Source organism: Suncus etruscus, chromosome 6, assembly GCF_024139225.1.
Source record: "Suncus etruscus isolate mSunEtr1 chromosome 6, mSunEtr1.pri.cur, whole genome shotgun sequence".
NCBI lineage: Eukaryota > Metazoa > Chordata > Mammalia > Eulipotyphla > Soricidae > Suncus > Suncus etruscus.
In genome coordinates this window covers 103,078,072-103,088,365 of record NC_064853.1, presented here as the reverse complement: position 1 = coordinate 103,088,365, position 10,294 = coordinate 103,078,072, and the positions used below count along the sequence as shown (strand labels likewise).

General features: G+C 44.6%; 1 non-coding gene across 1 annotated transcript; it reads right to left on the bottom strand.

Annotated features, from left to right (window-relative positions):
• Positions 1–645: 645 nt before the first annotated feature.
• LOC126012308 (U6 spliceosomal RNA) lies at positions 646–749 on the bottom strand. Its single transcript, XR_007496826.1, has one exon. It is a non-coding gene; the product is annotated as a U6 spliceosomal RNA (small nuclear RNA).
• Positions 750–10,294: the final 9,545 nt, after the last annotated feature.

Sequence of the window (10,294 nt, the reverse complement as noted above, 5' to 3'; positions counted from 1 at the left end):
GTGGTGCTCTTCACCACTAAACACTGCTGGCCCTAATTGTATTGAGTCATAGACTATTCCATTATGTTAAAAAAAAACAAGAACAACAAGGGAATATTATGCCACAAGGTGGACTGCCTGGCCTCAGAGTCAGCAACCTTCTTCAGAGTAAGCAACCTTTCTGAGTGGACAGCCATCCTCAGAGTAGGCAACCTTCCTCAGTAAAGTTATCTCCTAGTGAGTCTCCCTTCTGTATCTCAGAGTCTACTACATGCTTGGGAGCAGAGGAGGAAGAGAGTGCAGGACAGCTCATAGTGATTTGAGTCACTTGAGTAATTAAGAGCCAAGAAAGCAATTGAGACCATACTGGCCAAAGGGCAAAGACAGTGGACCTTAGGGAGAAATCCCCCATGGTCTACCTCTCACTGGGAGAACAGGCATTTGTAGGGATGTCCTGAAATAGACATAAGATCAGTAGGTATATTCTAATTCTTACCATAGCTCTATTTTACCAGGTCTCATTATACCCATTTTACAGACAAGGAAATGAAGCACAGAAAAAACAGTATTTCCAAAATGACCAAAAAGGCCAGAGATGGAGCCAGGTCTGAGTATAGGCTGTACACACCAGAGTCCACAGTTAGATACAACACAAAGCATTTCTTTTTAAATATGGAACACTTTATGAACTTGCATGTCATCCTTACACAGGGGCCATGCTAATCTCTGTATCATTCTAATTTTAGTATATGTGCTGTCGAAGCGAGCACCATAAAATATTTTTGGATAGGAGCCGGAGAGATAGCATGGAGGTAAGGTGTTTGCCTTTTATTCAGAAGGTCTTCGGTTCAAATCCCGGCACCCCCGAGCCTGCCAGGAGTGATTTCTGAGCACAGAGCCAGGAGTAACCCCTGAGCACTGCCAGGTGTGACCCAAAAACAAACAAACAAACAAAAATTTTTGGATAAAAGTAATAAGCAATCCAGGTCTACCCTATGTGCAGCCTATTTTCTTTTCAGGAAAATAACTATTTTCTTACATCTTTTTTTCTATTCAAAGAATCACAGAACTGTTAATAACATCACATCACCTATGGGCCTGCCCAGGGTCTGTTACAAATGTCTTAAGGGCAGAAAGTATGTTTTCTTTAGCAGTGTGTCCCTCACAGCATAGCACATAGTAGAGGGCCTGGGCAGAACTACAAGCTGTCTCACTCCAAACTGAGGTACTGCAGGGACAAATGAGGAAGTAAAGGAGTGAGTGTGTGTGTGAGTGAGCAAGTGAGAAAATCAATTTGTATGTGTGTTTATGTGAATAAGAAAATGTATGAGTGGGGCTGGAGAGATAGCATGGAGGTAAAGTGTTTGCCTTGCATGCAGAAGGACGGTGGTTCAAATCCCGGCATCCCATATGGTCCCCTGAGCCTGCCAGGAGCGATTTCGGAGTGTAGAGCCAGGAGTAATCCCTGAGTGCTGCCGGGTATGACCCAAAAACAAAAACAAAAACAAACAAACAAACAAAAAAAGAAAATTATGAGTGAGGCACTAGAGAAAGTGAATATGTATGTGAGTGAGCAAGGAAACCAATATGAAGAAGAAAGGGAGGTAGAAGGTATGTGAATGAATGAAAAATGTATTCAGTGACTGAGGAAACAAGTGAGGGAGTGACTGCATGGGGAAGTGACTAGGTGTGACTGAGTGACTTGAAGTGACTGAGTGCAGAAGTAACTGTATGAGTGACTATGTAAGGATGTGAGTTAGCATGTAAGTGACAATATGAACGAATAACATGCCTGTGTAAGCATGTGTTGAGGGATTTTGTGAGTGTGTGAATATTAGCTGTAAATGAATGAGCGAGTGAATATGTAAATAGGTGTGAGTGACTGCGTGGCTGTGAGTGACTGCATGACTGTGTGTGTGAGAGTGATTTTGTGTGTGAGTATGAATGAGCAAATGAGCCAAACAGAGAGCCTTCATTGTTGAAGCTTTGTTCTGACCAAAGAGTGTCTGGCTGCCTGGAGGAAGCAGTTAGGGGTAGCACACACTTACCTGTGTCCACTCTGCCATAATCCACAAAGATCCGCAGCATGACAGAGCCCATCAGGTACCCAAAAGCCGGTCCAAACACAGCGATGGCAAATAAGATGGCTGGAAAGGGGAATGGGAGAGGTGGCTGATGGGGAGGGCAAGAGCACGGCACCCCAGGCTTTTTCCAGGCTTAGGTGTTTGTGCAGCATCACCACCTCCATTTTCTGGCCCTGCCAAACCTGCCCATGTCGTTTCCCAGTGTAGTTTCCCAGTGTAAGGCCAGAAGCTAGAAGTTCTGAAAGATGCAGAACCTTAGCTTGGTCTCCTCCTTCCATAGCCAGACAGTGTGCTTGTGGGGAGGGAAACAGTTTTGCCACCTCCATTTCAGTGTTGGTAAAGTGACCCCTCCACCCCTACCTCATGGAATTGGGATCACAATGGCGGGGCTTGGGAAGCAAAGCTTTGCATCCAACATGGGTCTTAAGTCATACTTGGTTCGTGCTCCAGACTTCAGCTCTTTCCCGATTCAGCCCCGCAGCTTTAAAAATGCTGACCCAGGGGCGGGAGCCATAGCACAGCAGTAGGGCATTTGCCTTGTACACAGCCAACCTGGGACAGGCCCAGGTTTGATTCCTGGTATCCCACATGATCCCCCAAGTCTGCCTGAGCGATTTCTGAGCCTAGAGACAGGAATAACTCCCGAGCAGAGCCGATGTAACCCATAAACCAAAATAAAATAAAATAAAATAAAATGCTGCTCCAGGGCCATGCTGGTAGGTAACAATCCCCACAGGGCAGCAACCTATTGGGCCCCAGAGTTCCTGATGAATTGCACGCTGTGACATGTTCTAAGGTGTGTTTAGATAATAGGATGCTCTACCTGCTATCTACATTGTGGTGCTTTTTTGAGGTCAACATGTCCCCAAGCAGATGGCTAAGAAAAGACAAGCAGAGCCAGGTTTGGGTGTGGTTGTTGTTAGTAGCTACAGATAGTTACACATGTCTTGGAGTAAACACAGCCCCAGACTGTAGGGCTCTGCCCTGGGATTAGCCTCATGTGTGTATGTGTATGGGAGAGGGAGCCCTGAACTTCTGCATCACTGGGGTATGGTAAGGCAAAGTGGCTGATTTCACTCCTTCTGTCCCCAGGGTCAGGCAATGCCACATCAGCTCCCCCTTCTTCAAGCCCAGGGGACTCACAAATATACAGGGGTGAGTTGTTGGGCTCTGCGAAGTCGTCCACATAGGAGATCCCAAAGGGTTGAATGGGTACCGTCCCAATGCCTGCCAGCAGTTGGGCCACCACCATCAGGAACCACAGCTTGCTGGTTTCCTTCTGGGACTCCTGCGAGGTGCTGTGGCACTTATTGGTGGGCAGGTGCTGCTGCAAATGCTTCTGACAGAGCTCGGCCTGGTAGCTGCTGCTGTTCTCTGCAAAAAGAGTAAGAACTGTGTTCCCATTCCTGTCCAAACCTGGCCTTTCTCTGGGCGCTTTGGGGAAGGCAACTCAGAGGCAGAGGCTGTGCTGGCCCATACCACACATACAAACTCCAAGGTTTCACCCACTTGGCATGGAGGAGTGATTCTAGAAAGTGGGGTGAGTGTGGCTCCTGCTTCAGGGGTCCTTTCCAAACGGGGGTCTTCCTCCTAAGCTTCCCATCCCTTTCTCTTCTTTGAGAACTTGCAGGAAGCAAATATAGAGTATGGAGGGGCCAATGCCTGACCCTTGGACAGGGTAACCCAGTAGGAGGAGGATCTTGGGTGCAAACCCAGTTTTGTTGCACCTCATTATGGAGTTGCCTAGGTCCCAGAGCAGGATGTAGATTTTTCTTCCTTTTCACAGAATTTCCACCCTGGGGTAGCCTGTTCTCTCCTTCCTTTCTTCTCATATCCAGCACACATACAATTTACATTCTCCTTAGGACTGATTCCCTCGCTCTATAAAACTGTCTAACTTTTAAAAATAAAATAAACTCCCCTCCAAAAAAATAAAACCCAAGCTCATCAGCTTTTGGCTTTTGATATCCCTCCATGGGCCCTTCAACAGAGTTCACTTTAGATGCTGGTAATGGCATCGCAGGAGTCCACTGCCCTGTACCTGAGGGCTTTTAATGCATTGAGATCAGTTAAATATATGTCAGTTGTTAGATATCAACCATACCACAGAAAAGTGGTATTGCTTGGAGAAATTGCTTACAGGAAGTCTCAGCCATATTCAGGGGCTACTCCTGGCTCTATGCTCAGGGTCACTCCTGGTTGTGCTGAGGAATCATACATAGTTCTGGGAATAGAACTGGGATCATCTTATGCAAGGCAAATACTTTTTTTTTTTTTTTTTTTTTGGTTTTTGGGCCACACCCGGTAACGCTCAGGGGTTACTCCTGGCTATGCGCTCAGAAGTCGCTCCTGGCTTGGGGGGCCATATGGGACACCGGGGGAATCGAACCTCGGTCCGTCCAAGGCTAGCGCAGGCAAGGCAGGCATCTTACCTCTAGCGCCACCACCCGGCCCCTGGCAAATACTTTAATCCTTGTACTATATCTGGTCCTCAATAAGGTGGGGTTTTTAAATTTTTTTTTATTTTTAATTATGAGAACAAAGATACAAAGAAAGAGGACAAGGTAAAGTTACAGTGAAAGGACAATCACCCATTACATAATTCTCAGAAGAAGTCCCCTTGCTGATATAATAAGGTGGTTTTAAGAAAAATTAAATGGGTCTTATCCCAAGATCCCAAGATAGCTCGCAATTTTTTTTAAGTAAAAAGGGGTTTTATTTGGAGGATCTAAGGAAGGGAAGGGAGAAGATAGAGTGTAATGCACTCAAGGAAGAGCACAAGCTTCTCCAAAGGTGAGAAAAACCTGGTACACATACCATTGTAAAAGTAGGGAAATATGAAAGTTCACATCTTAAGGGGGAGATGCGAGTGACAAGAATGCCAGCTACACATGTGTCAGCTGTGTGATTTTGAGCAAGTTTCTAAACCTTTCTGAGTCTCAGTTTCCCATGAGGCAGAGACCCAAAAGTAACTGCATAAGGAGATTCTCTGTGAGCCATTAAGGACCTAGATGACGACAGTTCCAGAAAGGGGTACAGGTAGGTAAAAGAGGAACCTATGGGTGATTGAAAAGGATGATGTCCTCCTAAAAAAAAGCTAGTGGGCTCAGTAATGCTGAGGGGACAGGGCTTTTCTTGTTAGAGCAAATCCCTTTATCTCCATCAGTATAATCACAAGCAAAACCTAGAATACAGAATGTTGGAAAAGATACAAAGAAACTGGAATTCTGTATACGATGGATGGAAATATAATGTAAAAATGGTTTAAAACTATGAAAAATAGAGGATGTCCTCAAAAAGAAACAAAACAGGGCTGGAGTGATAATACAGTGAATAGGGAGCTTGTCTTACATGAGGCCAACCCAAGTTCAATGCTCAAGATTTTCAAGGTCCCCTGAGCACAGAGCCAGGAGTAAGACCTGAGAATCTCTAGGTATAGCCCAATTTTAAAAATTTTAAATCTATTTTTCCTATATATTTTACTATAAGAAGGTCCAGAGGTCAGGAAGTTGTAAGTCAGTTGTACAAACATTTTCCTTGCATGTGTGATGCTCTGAGTTCCATTCCCAACACCACACATACAACGTTTTTTTAAAAGCTGCCAAACTCATCAGTCAGCTTCATTGACACATTTTATTCTCTAAAAAGATGTAAAGACTTCAAGCTGCAAAGATTTCAGGGTACACTGGCCTCACAGTTGAAAACTGGGGCACTCTCAAGAGGAAAGGTATGTCAAGGCCCTGCTCTGCTGAGGCCACTGCACCCACAAAACACAGTATGTGCCATGCATGGCATTGGCCCAACTTTACCACTGATCTCTGCAAAGTCTTAACCAACCAAAATTCCAGATATGCCGGTACTGGTGGTTAGATCTCCAAGACTTTGTAAAAGTGAGTGTGGGCACCCTCTCCCCTGCCTGCCTTCGGACAATTCCAGAAACCGTGGCAGCAGACATGTCCCACGAGTGCAACCATGTCAGCCAAAGAACTTGAAATTCCTGGAGCATGCAGCTATAGACTTGGCCATGTGACATCTCCAATTTTTTTTGTAGGAACACACCAAATTAGAGGTCAAAGTAGCATAAGAGCCACCTAACGTTAACTAAATTAAAATAGACTGATCAAATAGCAACAAATAGCTTAATAAACCTTCAGACAATGATTTAATAACAAGACATAATTTTTACAAATTTTCTTTTACTGTAGTTTTCCCCTATAATTTCATTATCATTGAGTTGTACCTAGCAATATAAAGTAAATTATTTTGTGCCTGCCAAAGGGATAGACTTGAGGGTAGGTGTGAATCTGGGGACAATGGTGAAGAAAATTTACTCTGGTGGTGAAATTGATGTTATAATATGGAATGACAGAAATAAATGTATTATGAGAAACTATGTAAACCATGGTATTTAAATAAAGTAATAAGAAAAAGCTGCCTAGTTACAATAAGTGATTAGATGTCAGATGGCACATGAAACACCACATCTCATTATTGAGAGAAGATTCAGGACAAATTCTGGAGCACATGATCTTTGGGCAGGGGGGAATCATGTCAGAAGAAAAGGCTTGGGTGAGGACTGAATGGAGGAAGAGAGCATGCCTTAGAACTGCTCACTCTCCAACACAAAAAGGAAGTTCAGTAAGGTCATGGAGACAGGGAAAAAAACAGTTGTGGAGGTCTGTCTTGAGGATGGGATCTCTTATGTAATAAGGACCTTCTCCCACTTCTCCCATAGTGGTGCTGAGCCAGCAAGATAAGGGCCAAACACCATAGCCAGGATTAAGAGCAGTTTTCAAGACCAGCATGGAAGGGGGTGCTATTCCAGTGATTCCATTTTTAAGCATGACCTTGTGTCAGCAGGTGGCAGGCAGGAGCAGATAAGCTGCTCTGGTTGGGTTGATTTATGATTTCACATCAATTCAAACTGATTACTATTCAGCTGGCTTGGCTGCCAAATTATGTGTGTATTCATTTATTTGCTTATCTATTTGTTTGTGGACCATACCTGGCCGTTTTCAGAGGCTATTTCTAGTTCTATGCTCTGGAGCAGTGGTCCTCAAACTTTTTAAACAGGGGATCAGTTCACTGTCCCTCAGACCGTTGAAGGACCGGATTATAGTGAAAATAAAAACTATAAATAAATTCCTATGCACACTGCATCTATCTTATTTTGAAGTGAAGAAACAAAACGGGAACAAATACAATATGTGGCCCGCGGGCCGTAGTTTGAAGACCCCTGCAAGACTCGACTGTGTTTAGGAGACTTTATGTGGTGCCAGGGGGTAGGGATAATGGGGTAAGAGGAAGGGATGCAAGGATGTAAGGATGACAGGATACAAGACAAATGCCAGATTCCTGTACTAACTCTCTGGCTCAATTTGTACTTTTGCACAACATTTACTGGTCCTTGAAAAGCACAACAATGCTTCACCTAGCACACTCCAGGGCCACAAACATCCTCACAACATGTCATCTCACAATGTGTCTCAGAGGTACAACTCTCTGGGGGTATGATCTATTATTCTTAGTCTCAAATGTCAATTACATGTCAGAAATGTCCTTCATTTAAAAATAAAATGCTCCTAAGAGGGCTGGAACAAACATACAGCATGTAAAGTACAGCAGCCTTGCACATGCTGACCTGGGTTTGATCCCTAGCATTCTACATGGTCCACTGAGCCCACTAGGAGTAATCACTGAGTGCAGAGCCAGGGGTAACTTATGGGTACAGCCAAGTACATAAAAATTTAATTGACTGCCTGCAATATAATCAAGTGTAGCTTTATTGCTGGATGAACTAAAATGAACTGAATGAACTAGACACCTACTCATGATATCCTAAGGACTTCTCACATCCTCTCATGAATCCACCATGGAGTTGCTTAGTTGCAAAAAGTAGATTCTTCTAGAATTCAGAATGTTAGACAAGGCCAAAGAGATAGCACAGAAGTAGGGCATTTGTCTTGCATACTGCTGACCCGGGAGGGACCCGGTTCAATTCCTGGCATCCCATATTGTCCCCCAGCCTGCAGGGGCAATTTCTGATTGCAGAATTAGGAGTAACTCTTGAGAACTGTTGGGTGTGGCCCAACAATCAATCGATCGATCGATCGATCAATAAAGTTTAAAAAAATAGAATGTTAGATGGGTTACTAAGGTTAAGCAGCACACCACCTTGCAATGTGGCCGACCTGATTTGATTTCTAGTTCAACATTGTTCCTTGCGGACCACTAGGTATAGGTCTAGCAGCCCCCATATACCTCTGTGTGGCCCAAAGAATTCCCAGCTCCACAGAACAGCACAGCATTCAGGGCCCTCACATTAAACCACTACTCCAGCCAGCAAAGAACTATTGGGAGTGGTCTCTGAGTTCCTTGTGCACCTCTTTGGATGTGGGGAGGTGGCAAAATAAGTATGAAGCTAGGAACTAAAGTGAGGGGATGGCTCAAAGAGCTGGGTAAGCAAGCTTTGAATGCAGGCATAAAGTTTAATTCTCAGCACCACGTGATCCCTGAGTACTGCATTAGAGGTATCCCCAAAGCACCACAGGACGTGGTCCCAAAACCTAAACAAATAGCCAAAATTATTAGAAGGAACCAAAGATCCTGAAGAAGGGGGAAGAAAAGACTTTATGAGGATGTTTGGGCAGAATCTAGGGGCTATTTGTTCCACTCCACATTTCTCTTCCCTATAGTTGATGCCCTAGTTTTTTTCAGGAGCCCAGGCCCAACTGGATGAGGAGTCATTTCCCACTTCCAGGTGACACAACAAAGCCTATACTAGGTTACCCTATATTAACTAGTGGCTGCAGAACCTATTGAGAGCTGGGATGTGGTAACTTCCCCCATAGACTCGGGAGGACCTGTCTCCACGATGGATGCTGGATGGTGGATGGAGGGAGAGTGTCTGCTAGTTCACTGGACATGAGCATGTGTCTCATCTTCCCCAGGGCAAAAGTCTTCGGGGCTAAAGTTAATCAGTGCACATTCTTTTCCCCACAAGATGCAAGAGCCTGGCTCTGCCAACTTTCACAGCACTTCTCAGTGGTAAGTGGAAACAGGCTTAAGGCACTTGCCCTGCCAGTTTCCCCAGCACCACCCCAACTACCCATGAGTCAATCCTGACTCATGAAGCACTTTCAATCTGCAGAACTTCACCTCTGGATTCTGGACTCCTCAACAGATCTGGAAAGAGAGGGAGAGCGTGTGGTGGGTAATAGATTCTTCCCAGTTATGAGACCAATGGAGAGGAGTCAGAAGTTAACAGAGGCTGGGCCAGGCATGGTTTACTGACACACTCTAGGTGTGGCGAGGCTAAGCTTCTGGGCATTAGGTGATTTATCATCAAGACTAGGAGCTGGGCTTAGTGGACCCTAGAAGGAGGCGTCACAGGAGGTGAGCCTAGTGAGAGAGGCCTTCTTGGACTAATCCCCTGTTATGAAGAGGAGGAAAGGATTTTTCTAGGTATGGCTCTTGAAAACCACCAAAAATCTCCTCACTCAATGTGATATGAGCCATGGGCATGGATGATTATATATGAAGAGACTTGTGAAACCCAAATGCTCAGAACTCAGATGGGAACACTGGGCAAAGACAGGGATGCTTCCCAGGATTTTTTTTGGAAACATTGGCAAGGTATCAAGCCCTTTTGCTTGATTTTGCATTCCAGCTTCTAGAACCTCATTCAGAATGTTCCACTGTGAAGGACCTATTTCCTCATCTCCCAAATTAGGCTGCTCAACCGTTCTTCCCGAAACTCTGGCCACACCCACTGGCAGGCCTGGAACAGGCTGTCCCAAACTCATTCCAGTGCTGCCATCTCTACGTCAGCTTTAACTTCGGTTGCTTGCAAATCAGAAATGATGGTGGTACCAGCAGAGTTGTCAAAGCCTTATTAATCCATCAAGGCCCAAGGGGAAATCTGTTTTACTCCAACTAGACTAAGACCCTTCACTTATAAAAATGACTGGAAGAACAGAACATGTTCTTTGCACTATCAGAGTGAAACAAGATTAACAACACATCAGGGATTGTGGGGAAGGTAGAGGAAAAATTTCACTAGCTGTCTATCTTGGCTCTCTGATCATGATTCAAGGGTCTCTCAGAATTTTGTCCTCATTTCCAAAACAGATACAAGAATACCTGCTTTGCAATGTTATTACAAGGATTATAAGTCATGAATCCATTCCACCCAGGAGAGTAATGATGCAGTAAGACCAATATTGACCTAA